The sequence below is a fragment of the Elgaria multicarinata genome, chromosome 5 (assembly GCF_023053635.1).
Source record: "Elgaria multicarinata webbii isolate HBS135686 ecotype San Diego chromosome 5, rElgMul1.1.pri, whole genome shotgun sequence".
In the NCBI taxonomy this organism is placed as follows: Eukaryota; Metazoa; Chordata; class Lepidosauria; order Squamata; family Anguidae; genus Elgaria; species Elgaria multicarinata.
Window position 1 is genome coordinate 95,475,290 of NC_086175.1, and position 15,977 is coordinate 95,491,266.

At 42.2% G+C, this 15,977-nt stretch overlaps 1 long non-coding RNA gene across 1 annotated transcript in view; it reads right to left on the reverse strand.

Annotated features, from left to right (window-relative positions):
• Positions 1-2,654: 2,654 nt before the first annotated feature.
• Positions 2,655-15,977, reverse strand: part of LOC134399060 (uncharacterized) — a 28,461-nt gene continuing 15,138 nt past the window's right edge. The window contains exons 5-7 of the long non-coding RNA XR_010025478.1: positions 12,787-15,454; positions 12,140-12,192; positions 2,655-6,778 (exon numbers count right to left, since the gene is read on the reverse strand). This is a non-coding gene — a long non-coding RNA (uncharacterized LOC134399060). The remainder of the gene's footprint in view (positions 6,779-12,139; positions 12,193-12,786; positions 15,455-15,977) is intronic.

The following is a 15,977-nucleotide window of genomic DNA, read 5'->3' on the forward strand; positions in this document are numbered from 1 at the left end:
GCTTCCTACAGCAGTTCAACGGGTTCAACATTTGGGGCATGCAAAAGCACTGTATTATTCTATTTTTGTGTGCTTCCAGGTGTCTGAATGGATCAGGTTTTCAATCGCTTATTCTTTAGTCCCTACAGATGTCAAGGTTTCTTTATTTATTTCTCTGAAAACAATAGTTGGAAACCACCAGTAGAACATTTCCAATGGCTGTCTGACGCAGACCTTGACCTTCTCTGACGCAGAGTTTCCCTGTCCCCCACTTAGTGGGCACCCTGGTCCCTCTTGTACTGAAAATCCTTTCTAGCGTGGGCGTGAACATGCTACTCAGTGACCAAAACACAGCTTTAAAGAGAGAGAGAAAGAGAGAATGCTACCAGCTCAAGGACATTGTTCTACTAACTGTGTCTATGGGGAAAGAAATGTGAGAACTAATTATGGGGTGGTACTGATATCCAATACTGAGAGAGTGGTGCAATGGATCTTTTTCTTTCTCTCATCATCCCTGCAATTGCTTATAACTGCCAGCCCTCTGGTCCTGAAAAGCATCTTCAGAGGGGACAACATTGTGGGGCTGTAGTGGGAAAGGATAATTGCTGGAATAGGGAACCATGAACAAATGGACTCTATGATTTGCAACAGGAAGGGAGCCATTTTCATGTCTGTATGTCTAATAAACTGACTGGATGATGATGATGATGATGATGATGATGATATTTCATTTCTATATTGCCCAATAGCCAAAGTTATCTGGTCAGTTCACAAAAATACACACTTTAACAGCTAAAATGGTTACAATAAAATACTGGACCTGATAGAAACAACTGACATTACATATGCCATCAAATGCCTGGGAGTAGAGAATAATCTTCGCCCGGCACCAATGAATTGAACAGTGTTGGCGGCAGGTGGACCTCAGCAGGGAGAGCATTTTATAACTGTAGAAGCCACCACAGGGAAGGCCCCCTCCCTTGTCACCACTTTCCATGCCTCCCTTGGAGGAAGGCCTCTGGTGTTGATCGTAGTGTCCAAGTAGGTTCAGATCGGGAGAGGTGCTCCATCAGGTATTGCACCTCCCCCCCCCCACAATTTTCTGATTTCAGGAGACTTCCGTTCCCACTGCAAGCCTTGAAGACACAGCCCACACTGTTCAGTAACTCCCCCTGACCCTCTAGAGGGACTTTGGGGTGGAGGGTGAAAGGGTTGAAGGGGAAAAGAGGAAAAGAGGAAGAGAAATACTGTTGCGCAAGCAGTCTTCTGCACACACACCATTGGATATCACCATTAATTATTTACATTTAATCATTTAACAATGTTTTTAGGCCATCGTTAAGGGTGGAACCCTACCAAGGCACATATCACCCTTGCTAATAATTTTATTTATTATTTATTATTTTATTTACTGCATTTCTATATCACCCAATAGCCAAAGCTCTATGGGCGATTCACAAAAATTGAAACCATAACATACAACTTAAGTATAAAATTTAAACCACAATATAAAACCACACTACATCAATATAACCAGAATAAAACTGAGCAGCAATGCAGAGATTTAGAGCATCATCATGCCGGGGGAAATTGTGTTTCCTTTTTGTCACTTCTCCGCCCCCACTTTTGTTCCTCATTACTTCCTCTTTCTTCCCAGAGGGGAAAGAGGAAGTAAACAAAGAGCATGTGGCCCATTCAGGGGCTGTTTTTATCACACCGCTTTCCCTGCACACAGCACAACATTGTGGGACATTCTTAAAGGGGTCTATTTTGCAACAGAAAAACTAGTGGAAGGAGCAGGAGGTGTGCAGAAGGTGGATGTCATCATCTAAAGGATACATGCATATCTGTAAGTGGGCAGTAGCGAGCGTGCGATACAATGCTTGTCTGATGGACCTCTTAAAATACAAATGTAAAATAGCAAGTTAAAAGTCAGTATGGTAAAATGTTAAAATACTGGGAAAATAAAAAGGTCTTCACCTGGCGTCGGAATGATTATGTCGGTGCCAGATGCACCTCTCTGGGGAGCTTATTCCACAGCTGGGGTGCCACAGCAGAAAAGACCCTCCTTCTGGTAGTCACCCGCCCACAATGTCCAATAGCTTCCTAAGGCATAACTTATTGAATGGGATATGTAAACAGACTAACACGCAGTGTTGCTTAAGAGACTCTGGCTTCTGCCAATTCAAATGGGGGCATATTTCAGAATTGAGCCAACAACATCAGCAAAATGCTTCACGTGTGTTTCTCGGCCAAGCTGACATTAAGCTACTAATTGCAGACATACCTATAGAAGCTACACAGTTTAAGACGTGTGAAATGATCAATGTCTCTGTTGTTATAGGTCATTAAGTTGCCTTGTGCTTGTCACTTTCTACTCGGGAAAAGAATTAAAACAAGATGAACTGGAGAGAAATGAATAGGCTTAATTGGCACAATAGGCTATTACACTCTTGAATTTGCAACATTAGCCTGCAGTGATTTGCAACAGATGCGAAAAGGAGCTGTTGATCACATTCATATATCCAATGTGCGGCTGACAGATATGCTTTTTTTTTTCTTTGCTTAGTGTCTTTCTCACATGATGCAGATATCTGTATCTAACGCTAACTCATCTTGAAACACAATATAAGTTCTTGCTCTCAAATCTCTCTCTCTCTCTCTCTCTCTCTCTCTCTCTCTCTCTCTCTCTCCTTTTCAAAAAAGACATTACAACTATGTCAACAACTGTGATCTTCAAGCCCCCCTCCCAGCGTACAGCCCCGTCTTGATTATGATGATTGTGTTAGCGTATTGGTTTGTGGATCAGACTGAATGTTAGTAATTTGGTATTCTCAAAGCCTGCCTGCCAAACAACCTCTTGTAAAGCAACAATACTTTAAAGTGAGGGGTTCCAAATTACTGACAGGTAAAACAAGGCATGCATTGGGAAGCAACATCATCATAAAGAAAGCTCTCGGCACCAATTATTGCATTCAAATCTACGTGGGTTTCACATGCTGGAATGTAAAACAGGTGTTCAGTAAACTGACAGGTATTTGGCGAACGTATTATTCAGCATGAAGTGGGTGTCACACTTAGAAGAATAGCTTTTTCATCTCCTATTAGACTCAGTATGCAGACTCTGCTTTGCTTCTCTTTTAATCCATGACCAATTTTTTTTTAACACATAGCAGGATATGGGCTTAAACAAAATAAGCTTGCCCTGGCTAAGCTAGTAACAATACCCATGCTAGTTAATTTTACATTTTAGTTCTTCAAAACCTCTCGGATGAATGCCATGCTGCCCTGGGAACATGTCAGTCTGTCCATTGGTTCTAAGACTTCATCATTTCTTGTTTCTATTTGACGTAAAGCCAGATTGGCTTTGTCATTAGAGCAGCCCTCCCCAACCTGGTGCCTTCCAAATGTGTTGGACTGCAGCTCCCATGATTCCCAGTCAGCATGGCTATTGGCTAGGAATCATGGGAGTTGCAGTCCCATACATGTGAAGGGCACCAGGTTGGGGAAGGTTGTGTTAGAGTTTAAAGTTATAACTGAGGAGACCTAGGCCCAAATACCAATGTGAGGCCCTTGTCCCAGTTACTATCAAGCAGCCTAATCTACCTTATACATTTGTTGTGAAGATAAAACTGGAGGGGGAAGTCTGCTACCATGAGATCTTTGAACGTAATCAGCCTGGCAAGAGCACCTGGAAAATGACCTCTGAAGAAAGACATTTCCGCATAGTCTGGGTGTGTACGTGTGGGAGAGAGCTTGCGCCAAGAGATGTACGAATTTTGTGAAATCCATTCCACCTGCATTTCGAAGATTGTCAGGTGCTTTTCATTCCATCATCCACTCATTCTTGGAATTATCTGATGTCCCTTGTTGTACCTGGCTTTGAAGGGTCTTAAAATCCAAAAATCAGCCTCCAACCTGGCCCAGAAACAGATTGGTAGTCAGTGAATATGATGAACTACCGGTGTGAAGTGCTGATATTGCCCAATCCAAGTTAGCAGACTCATAGCCATATTCTGAACTAACTGATCTCTATAGACCATTTTCAAAGATAGCCCCATATACCACACATTTTAGTAGTCCAAACAGGCTATTACCAAGGCATTGATAGTGGAAGCAAAGCTGTCTTTGCCCAGGTAGGGTCATTTCTGGGATATCACCCTAAGATATAATGCACTATGGGCCATGTGCGGGACTTGTGTCTCCTGATACAAGGGTGGATCAATGATTATGAATCTGGTTTTTAGGGAGCAGTAGGCAAGCTGGTGCGCTCTAGATGTTTTGGAATTCAACTCCTATACTTTGCATCCAGCATAGCCAATGGTCAGCAGTTATGGGAGTTGTAGTCCAAAACATCTGGAGGGCAACAGGCTGTCTACTCCTTGCTTTATGGAGAACCCTAAAGCACAACCTGGTCCAGAACAGATTAAACTGGGCAGACACTCTATCCACTAACAAAACCCCAATTCTTGCCATTTATAAACTCTTTGACTTTTATTTATTAACTTATTTAACTGTCAGAACCCTTTTGAACTAGTTAGTGCATTTTTTAATCATTTCATCTAAGCCTTTATTACAGAAGCGTTGAATGACCTCCACATGTCCTGAACTGATTTGCCGGCTCCTGATCATCTGTTCAGTTTGCTTTTAATTAATTCTACAATTTTTGAGACATTTTTTGTTTCAAAATTAAGTGTGATCACTTTGGACAGTCCAGGCTATTTTCCTTCTCAAATCAATGTTGAATTAGTTGAAGTACTGTTTTAAATCTGTATTTTAATCTGTAAAATCTCTGTGTTGGTACTCAATTTTATTCTGGTTGTATTTTTATTGTGGTTTTATATTGTAGTTTAAGCTTCCATATTTTATACTTTAATCTGCACTTATGGTTTTAATTTTTTTTAACCCACCCAGAGAGCTTTGGCTATTGGATGGTATAAAAATAAATAAATAAATAAATAAACAGACTCTATCCAAGCAGTTTGAGAACACTAGAACTTTGCGCTAGATCAAGCTCTTTTTGCAAGTTCCCCTATATCAGTCTTTCTGTTACTTTGATAGTATTCTAAAACTGATCCAGAGTATAGTCAGGAGATGTATGATATAACAATATTATTGAAGATAAGTAGGTCTGGGTCTAGTAGCTCTAGATTTCCTGGAAAGAACCCCATGTATATTACATTTAATTCCATTATGGAATGAACAGTGGGTCTAGATCAGGGGTTCCTGAATTTTTGGGAGTTGAGTGGACACATTTGGAATATTGAGATTGGGAGTGCTCTCACAAAATGGCTGTCATGGAGGGCTTGCCCATGGACACAATGATAGAGCTAGGATCTGAGCTCCAAAACACACACAAAAACACTTTTTGAGCCCACATTTTTCATCTCCAACACTCATTTCACAGAAGGCAAACTGTTGAGGCTTTGAGATGTGAGACCCAGAGGCATGGTGTTGGGTGCTGACACTTGACTCTGAACCATTCCCGCCAGTTATTTTTTTTAATTTAAAAAAGTTTAAAATCAAATAAAAATCAGGAGGAGCAGAAGCCTCATGGGCACCAAGAGAGGTTGAGATGCAGTTTTGTAACTTAGGTTATATTTCTATTTCATTTTTTATATATATATCATCACCTTTAGCTTTATCTATCATCATGTTTACATAATACATACATGCCAACAGCATGTATGTATTCAGAAATACATACTATTCACTATTCAGAAATAGTGTCTCCTCATGTCAATCTTAACATGGATTTGTATCTTCTTTCATAATTTAGAAATTTGACCTGTGGAAGGTAATTTGTCCCACACAGGCATTGTTGAAAACCCTGGCATGCCAGTTTAGCATGCCACATATTGTGAGCTATGTCCTGCAAAGGCTCACCTTGGAATTTGCATTTAATTGTTTCATATTCCCTCTGTGTAACTGGTAAGGTTTATGCTGACAGAAGATTTTTAAAAACAAAGACATGTGCAATCAGTTCTAAACAGTGGTCTTGTCACATTATTGATTTCCCATCGGTGATATTTTGTGATTTCTAATGTTTTTCTTCTACATTTCAACCCTGTGGGATCCCCCCAGATCCTTTTAGACATTTAGGGTGCAATCCAATGCATGTTTAGATAAAAAAAAGTCCTACAACTCCCAGCATTCCCCAGCTAGCACTGCTGACTGGGGAATGCTGAGAGTTATAGAGGGTTTTTTTCTGTCTCGACATGCATAAGATTGCATATTTTATGTATTAATGTATATCTGACTTCATTTCAGAAACCAGCTCAAACTTTAGAGTCCCTTACAAGTCTCACTAAAAAAAAAACAGTGCTGTGCCAATCATTTTGTCTAAGGAGAGAGGAGGGGTGAAAATAAATTTCCCTCAAAAACAGGAGTATGAGGAGAATTCGGGGAAATTTCAGGGGGTGCAGGGGTTTCATGTTTACTTTAAGGCACAATAATGTTATGAGATGGCTGTTGTGAGTGTATTGTTGTTGCTTTAAAAAATGTGTCCTGTGTTCTTGCCCCCAAATTACAACAATTTCTGTTACACATCAGTCTGTGATGTGCATATATTTTACTACATTGGCTCCAGATTCTTTGTCTCCTGTATTCTAAGATTTTAAGTGGTTTTACAATTATGCATCCATTGAACCTATGGAGGTTGTGGGTTCTCCATCTCTGGAGGTTTTCAAGAGGCTGGACAGCCACCTCTTATGTATAGTTTAAGTGGTTTTCCTGCATGTTGCAATGGGTTGGGCTAGATGATCTTTGTGGTCCTTTCCAATTCCACGATTCTGTGATTCTGGAAGAAAGAAGTAGAAATTGTAAGGAATCAGTTTTTTGGTTAAACATTTGGTGTAAAAATCCAACTCCTATTTAGAGTAGATCCATTGAAATGAATGGGACTTCAGTCTAGTCTAAGTAGGATTTATGTTGGATTTCCACCTAGGATAAATTTCCTAACCCTAGAAGCTGTTCAACAGTGAGACAGACTGCCCTGGGAAGTGATGGGCTCTCCTTTGTTGCAGTTCTTTTAACCAGAGACTTGATGGGCATCTGTCTGGAATGCTGTAATTGCATCCAGCAGTATAGATCCTGCATTGAGCAGCAGATTTGATTGGATGACCTCCAAGGCACCTTCCAGCTTCTATAATTTTATAATTCTTTGGTAATTCATCTCCAGTTTTTCCCTGTTGAACATTTTCTTCTCTTGCACTCAAACTGCTGTTCACGTTCATCAATGGAGGCTGGAGGCTCCGATGTCAGTGGGGCAGTGAATCCACTCTGGGTTTCAGTCAGACCCACTCAGAACTCTAAAGGAATTATCCAAGGTGAATCAGTGAAGTCAAACTGGATTTGAAATACATTTCAGATACATTCCCACTATATTCTGTTCTCAATCAGTGATTACAGTATTTGCCTCTATATAAATAATACTATACTGCTAAGCATTTGCTTCATTCTACCCAATCCAGAGCTCGGGTTATCAGTATGAATCCTGTTCCCACTGCCTTATGATTATCATTCCTTGGAAAGGAAAAAGAAAGAAAAGGAACACCTTTCTCATTTGATGTGAACAAGTTAAGGAACAGCATAACCTTTACTTCCCAAGGGATCAAGTCACACGTGCACAGCACTTTATTGGCACCCTTCTAAGAAAAGGGGGGAACTTGGTCAAGGTTACATCCACAAGCATTTGGGTCCAAGGTTTACAAAAGTACATCAATTACACAACTAGGAGTGATTTTGAATGATTACACTAGCCGACAGCGATAATATCAAGTTGCCAAGAAGGTAGCTAGCTGGCTAGAACAGAGCATCTGATGCTATTCAGCGGTGCCTTTGGAAAAAATACTCTTGAATGCAGATGGATGCTCTTGCCAGCCAGAAGATAAAGAAGAGTAATGTGCCGCTATTTGACATAATGGGAGCAGTGAGCCTATCTGAAATATTTGTAACACGGCTGCATTCCAAGGAGCTTCATGAGGCGCCAAGAAGAAAGCAAACCTGCCTAAACACTTGCCACTGTACGTAAGAGACTGCCTCCCAAAGAAGGGAAGTGAACCATTGTGGGGAGAGGCAGTAGCTACCAGGAATGCCAGAGAAATCTGCAATCAAATCAAACGAGTTTGGAATTTTATGAAACCGGTGGATTCCACAGACTTGTGAACCATTTTTCTTACTTTTTAGAATTTTGCACACATTTAGTAATAGAAAAATACACAATATATATTTTAAAAAGGGGGAAAAAACAGCCCCAAATGTTCATTTCCTCCAAAGGCTAAAGTGTGAAAATGCGGATTTGGGGAGGATTGTTGGGGGGGGGGGGACCATTTACACCTGTAACGGTGCATAAATGGCTGCTTTGCTCCCACCACTTATTTATTTATTGATTATTGCATTTCTATACCGCCCAATAGCCGAAGCTTTCTGGGCGGTTCACTTGTGTAAGAATCAATTTACAGAAAAGTACAAGTCACCATTTTTATGCAAATTGATGGGATGAACAGCTGCTGGGCACTGGTGGAAAGGTCGGGTAAGGGCTGGGGACTTGCATGTCTCACCAAACAGAGGCAGCGGCTCGCTGAGTGGGGTCTAAGAGGCCAGGATGGGCTCGTCCACCCAGGCACTTTGCCCCTGGATTGCTTTGGGGTGGCGGCAGGTGATCTACTACATTCCTTCCCATGTAGACACTGGGAAGGAGCGTCAATGCAGCTGCACTGCTGGGCGCATCATTAACAAACTCGTATAGACCATGAGGGAGTTCACCAGACTCCTGGACCCAGTCGGGTAGTTGAGCTGTCCCCACTGACAATCCACAAAATTCAGATGGAACAAATTTTACTAGGGCTGTGTGCAGGCCACCACCACCCCAACTTGTCTTGGAGGCTGTTTTGTAGCCTCCAAAACAGTGCCAATTTGACTTGGGGTGCTTCACACAGTGCCCACCTCAGTACCAAAGCTGAGGCAAGATTCACCCACCCACCCCGCCAAAAGTGGGTACTGGGTGCCGGCCGCACAGCCAGTACCCAGGAAAGCTAGGAGCAAGGCCGACCAGGAGTCCACTGGACTCCGGACTCCCTGGTCCTCTACACCTCCTTGCTACCCCTCCATGTTCCCAACTCAGAGCCACCACTGACTTATCTGGAAACGCATCCTCCTCCTGAGAGCCAGGCCATGATTTAAAGTTATTGTGGGGGCTCTCTATTTTAGTACAGCTATGGCTGCAAACTACAGCGGCCATAAAAAAAAAAAAATCTCCTTTATGGCTGCCATAGTTTGCAGCTATAGATATTCTAAAAAGATAGAGCCTTCACAATAACTTTAAATCGCAGGCCTCAGCTCTCAGGAAGAGGATAAATTTCAGGTAAGTATCGGTGGCGGAGGCCAGGGAGAGTGGGGAGGGAGGGGGAAGTGAGTCCAGTGAGTCCAATGGACTTACCTGGACTCACGGTCGGCCTGCACTGGCTTTCCTGGGTGGCCGGGTGGAGGGAAGGGCCCAACACCACCCTGAATCAGCCCGAGGCACCCTGAAGTTTCGGTGCCAGTCTGCCTCAGGCACAGGGCACTTTGGGCTGACTCAATACCACTCTGGGTTTGGTCTGAGGTGGTGCACTTCCCTAGGTTTTTCACAATCCATACGTCCCTAGTAACCACCATATACACAGTAAATACATTAAGTTTCACTATTTGAGAGTTTACACCATCCACTGAAAGTGAAATAAAAGAAAATGTTCTATGATTCTATGTCAGGTATGCTTTAAGGTGGATTCCTGCACTGAGCAGGGGGTTGGACTCGATGGCCTTATAGGCCCCTTCCAACTCTACTATTCTATGATTCTATGAAAATCATCCTCATCATAAGGCTGGCACCAAGGGTAAGCATGGTTGGGTAGTTACTGAGGATCCACAACCCAGCAGGTGCCCACTAATAAGATCCACCTGAAACGGCTTCTCCTCTGCACCATTGCAACCTGCTTGTTCCCTAAAGAAAGGTGAACTCACTGGCATTGTTCCATTTGATGCTTTCCCCACACACACTGGTGTTGCCCCACCCTCCACTCGTCAGGCCAGGCGGGCTTCCTTTGAGGCTCAGCGAGGCCTGAGCAGTGAGCCATCCACCCTGGCTCTGGAAAGTATTCATTCCCTCCATTGTGTAAATGGCAGCCATAAAGGCCCTACTTACACAAGAGTAAAGGTTTGAATGGATGGCTCTTACCTTGGAACATGGGTCCACTTGGAGCATGGGTCCGCAAGTGTGCCACAGGAGCCTGACTGGGTCTGGGGGGTGGACTCAAAGGAGTCCATCAGACTCCAGGACTGATTCAGGCAATTTAATGTAATTCTGATTTCAGTCATTTGAAAATTGGGCAGTACCTTCTACTGAGTGCTAGAATATACTTTATCATTAAAAAAAATAAACAAACATTGAAAATACATTATCATTAGCAACATCAATCCAAGGACTGTCTCTGTATTCTCCACTGGTGTTTGAAGGCTCCTTTTTCTTTTACTATCACTGCTGCCTTAGCCCAATTCAACTGCCTTTTAAGTATCCTTAGCTTTTGCTCTACACTTATTTTTCACTGGCATACTGGCTTTCCAGTTGACTTGAGTCAGCCACCAGTTCCAAATCCATTAAAAACTGTGGTTGCCCTCAGATAGGTGTTGGGAGAACGAAAATGGAAGAAGTCTTTTCAGATAAGAATAATAGACCTGTCAGACAGGATCACTTGTCTCACTAAAGATAAAGTGCAGTTCATGGAGTATTTTGTTTAGGGATGTCATGGGAGTCTGATTGGGACTCAAGCTCAGCAATTTCTCGTCAGCCCTGCCCCTTGTGATGCCAGTTGGTATATCCCCATTTTTGCCCAACTTGGTGCGTGCCAGTTGGGGCAAGCATGAGGATCCCCCCTTGTCCACGAGCTGCCATTTAGAGACAATGCCATCTAAAGGATGCATGCACATCCATAAGTGGGCAGTAGCGAGCATGCGATAAAATTCTCGTCTCGTGAACCTCTCTATTCCCACTCCCACCTGGTTTTCTGGGTTTTCCATCCACAACAGTGAGTAAAAATTCCTGGTCAACTGAGCATGCTCAATCCTTATTGAGCTGCTTTGAGGTTCCCCCATCTCTTTTGGGAGTTTCCCCACCGGAAAATTAAGTAGAGTAATGGTGGGTTGCCTGGTGTATTTTCTCTTCCAAAGGCACCCTATATGGCAGGAGTGTCTCACATACATGTGAATCTAATTTGGAAAATGGAGCAACAATTTGCCACCTTTAAAGGGAATATTATTTTTTTGCCAGTCAGAGGGCTGGCACGGGCCAGCATCAAGAATAGGCATAGTTGGGTAACTGGCTAGGGCCCACACCCCAGGAGGGGTCCACGGTCAAGAGCCCCTTGGACTTGCTCCTCCTCTTCATGCGATCTGTAAGATCTTCTTCATTCTGGATCAGACAATGGTAGTGATGAGGAAGATCAGTAGAAGCTACTGGCAACTTGCTACCTGCTATTCTATGGTTCTATACCTAGGGAGGTTGTGGGTTCTCCCACACTAGAGGCCTTCAAGAGGCAGCTGGACAACCATCTGTCAGGGATGCTTTAGGGTGGATTCCTTCATTGAGCAGGGGGTTGGACTCGATGGCCTTGTAGGCCCCTTTCAACTCTGCTATTCTATGATTCTATACTTGCTCAATGGCTCTCTACCTGCTATGCAAGCCAGTGGTAGCAATGATGAGTAAGAGGATGAGGAGTTGTAGCAGGTGGTGACAACAGCAGTGAGAAGGCAGGCTCACTGAGGGAGGGAGACCATTAAGGGCCTCAGAAACCTGGAGCTGACACTGGTTTTATACTAGATAGTAGAACTCAATCACTCATATGCATTTCCTCCTGGATGCAATAAGAGGAATGAGTAAGTCTTCATTCTGTGCTGCAGCCTGAAAAGTCAAGTAAATAGCATTCTTGGCAATTATACTGCTTTTTGCTTGTGGCATTTAAGAAGGAATTGGTATGATGATTAATAGTTGCCTTGGGTCCCCTCTCTCCAATTGGTTTTCCATGCCAGCCCCTGTGTTCTCTCAGCATATGCATGGCATTTCACCTTGTTGATGGGAGAAACATATAGGGATGTTGTGTAGGTCCATTCTTTGAAGAGTACTTACATTTGTGCTTTGACTAATACATCAAGGTCATCGTTTCAGAAGGAAGGATCAGACTGAAAGGGGAAGAGAATATATTTTTATTAACCTTAGGAATGCAGACCACAGCAAAACCAAATGGAACAAGCGAGAGGGAGCTAGAAATGACGTGAAAGCAATCGAGCACACAGGAGAAATGTAGCTTGTTCCGCAATGCAAAATTAATGGTCACCTCCCTCCTTAGCAATAAATATACCTGAAGTCACTCTAAAAATGGAACAAAGAAAAAAAGTTTTAATTTATCGGGGATATGGAACCAACACCGCAGTACTTTAAGAAGGACACTGATTTGGACAGTGACTCTGGCTAGTAGTCCAATTAAAGAGTGAATAGAATAGGTTTCAACTGTGGCAGATTGCATTCATTTCTTTAAATAACTTCATTTGGTTAAATGCTATATTTGTGACATGATATCAGTGATACATGTATGCATGTTTATGCCATGATCTGTGTGAGAGCGGAAGCCTCTCCAAAAAGTAGAACAGGGGCTGTAGCATTAATTTCAATTAGTGTTTTACTGGAACCTCAGGCCACCTGGTGCTAATGTCTTGCCTGTACAAGTTTTCCCCCATGTAGCACACGTCCCAGGCAAATGGAGGGATCATCCCTACCTGCTCCCGAGATCCATGCACAGGGATCATCCTGGTCCTGGGGGGAAAAGCAGGTGTAGAAACGGCCCCAGTCTTGTTTTTAGCTTTAATGGTGTGTGTGAGAGTTTTCTCCCTGTTTCCACTTAAATCTCCAAAGTTCTGAACGGCCTACTTGGAAGAAAGCTGCCCTCAGCTGGTTTGGAAGCCAGTTGCATATCCTGGATTATATCTTGTAATATCTGCAATATATTGAACAGCCTAGTTTTCAAGAGCCTAGCTTGATAGTTTTTCACAGTTAATACATTTCAGAGGATTTCTCAGTTTTGTTTTGGGTTTTTGTTTTGGAGGGAAGGTGTTGTTGTTTTGCATACATAGTAGTTATTTAGGGGAGATAAAAGTGGACACATTAGGACGTGAAAGCTACAAACATGTCACGAATTGATGATTTGTATTTCCAATATGTCAGTAACATTCATGGTCTCATTTATTGCCAGTCTTAATATGGTATATTTATTCTTTAATGTGTGTTACCGTGTATGCCATTTTGGATATTTATTGGTAAAGGAGTGGATAATCTAAATAACAACAACAATAAATATCTTAGAGTTGCTTCCTATGTTCAGATTATCAAATGATAATCGCAAGTATCATGCGAAAGAACTAGTAAATCTGTCAGGACAAAGTGTGCAATTGAGAAATCAAAAGGACTCAATCCATTATTCAACTGCACACTGGATTGTGCCCTATTGTGCCGGTTTGTTTTGCTCTTTATATCGTTCCGATAAATTATAAGCATCCATGAAGCCAAAGAAAAACTGTCACATTCTGCCAGCTACCTGAGTTGAGTGTCGTTGCTGCTCTCCCATAGACTTCAATTAAATACCCCTCCCTTTTGCCATTAATATGTGCTGTCTGATCTGCAAATACAGTTGCATCTGTTGGGCTTTACTTCAGGAATGTGATAAATAAAGCAAATGCTAATGGAAAATCTCTGTGTGTGTGTTTTCTGCTAAACCATGCATGTGTAAAAATTCACCGAGTTACATAATCTTCGGCAATGAATAGGCTCTCCTCTTTGTAATATCAAAAACCTTCCAACGTTTGTGCGTCACTGGAAGGAGGGATGCAAGAGGACATTAACCTGAAACTTCCTTCACTTAGGCCTCATCTACACTGAAGGCTTAAGCTACTTTAATACTTATTTCCTCTCAGCAGGGAATCCTGGGGACTGTAGTTCTGTGAGGTGGACTAGTTCCCAGTGTACCCTCACCAGTCCCTCCTCCCCAAATCTTGCTGCCTCATATTTTTTTAATGGATGATGCCAGAGATTGATCCTATGACTTTCTGCATGTAAAGCATGTAGCGATGTACCTACTTGCTTACTGACTTATTTTTACTATCTTTTGAAACTGCACAAGAAACAAACAACATTTACTTCAAAATACAACACAATGTGAAACCATGTAAGGTGGAGGCTGGTGGATCCAATGTCAGTGGGGCAGTGAATCTGCTCTGGGTTTCAGTCAAGCGGAACTCTAAAGGACCTATCCGAGGTGCGTAGCCCCCAGCACCACTTCCAAAGCTGTTCCAGAGGGTCTCCAGAACAGATTTTTAGAGGGCACAGGGGGCTACAAGGGGAGGGGGAATGAACAGATATTACATCCCACCACTTCCGCTGTGTGCTGTTTCAGGCCACATTGCATTGTATCTTGAAGTAAATATTGTTTATTGTTTAAATCTGTGTTATTACTTGAATATGGGGCAGAACTCAGGAGCAAGATCAGACAAAGCCAGACACAACTATCAGAAAAATCCAGGAATGGACCTCTAAGTGGCCCTGGCTGAAAGCCTGCCAAGGTCAACTTGTTATGTTGCTCCAACAAATAGTAGACTCACTGAGCAATAAGTAGGAGGCGGGCTTCCTAGAGAATGCTACTTCCTCCCACACACTCTATGAGGCCTTCTTCCTTAAATGGCCCATGCTTTCTTTTGAAGTCTTTGGCTATGCTGCAATATGGAGACAACTGGGGTCTGGTGGTGGCTTCAGAACCTCAGGATCTACAGTTAACAATGCAACCTCCCCAGAAGAAGGGAGCAGATTTCAGGGACTCTTCTGGGGCTGAGGGCCCTGAAGTGAGAAGGGGCATCAATGGGTGCTTCTGTAACCACATCCTCATCAAGGTCTGAAAGGTCTATACTAGAGCCTTCTCCTTCTGACAAGGGGAAATAGGAAGTGTGAATAACACCATGTTGGAGGGAACAGAGTCTGGCAATGCACCTCTTTGCCTACCCGTTAAAATATTTGTGAGCTGGGGAAGGAAAGAAAGAAGGTTAGGAAACCCTCTTTTTCTAAGAATTCATTCCATTTTTATTTCAGAGAAAACAGCATAATGTACAATATTTATAAAGCTGTGTTCAGTACTCATAGAAGATTTCTTACTTGCTGTCATCCTCTTTGTTTATAGCTGCTTATTCTTGTTCCTTTAGCGAACTATATTAAGTTGACTTGTTTTTAACTGGTACAAGTATATATAAATTGAAATTCCAACCTCAGTTTCATTTTTAAATCTCCCAAAAGTATATGGAAGAATGCTCTGCTTCATGGCGTAGTTGCTTCGATGGGGTATTTCAAACCAGTTGCAAAAATAATACTTCATATTTCCCTGAGCATGACTGTTTCTGTAAAATCCTGTAAAAATTTGGGGAAATAATATTACAGCATTTTGCCTGCACTGTCATGACAAAACACCCAGCCATAAAGGTTTCAAGTGCAGGGTTAAAGTCAGAGGGACTTTAATGAAATCCAGAACCCTGCCTTAAGATTTTTAGTCTCAATGTGTATCATTTTACACTTGCTTACACTGAACCACATTTACCATTTTAATGTCCATTACCCCAGTTTGGAGAGATCCTTTTTCTCTCCACTATCCTTTTGTTTCAACTGTGCTAAATAAGACAGTGTCATCAGTGAAAAGGGTCCCTTTAAAATAATAATGTTGATTTGATCACTTTGGTACAGAGACTGACCTTAGGTATATGTTAATATTTTTGTTAGAACACCAGCAATTTCTCATTTGATTTTTTTGAAAACCCTCAGATGAATATCATCTGGATATGGTGATTTTTTTTCTCCCAGTTGCCAATAACTTCTAGAACTTTATCTCATTCATGCACAGGTATCTGCCCAACTTCTTTTTCAATGAAGACTGACT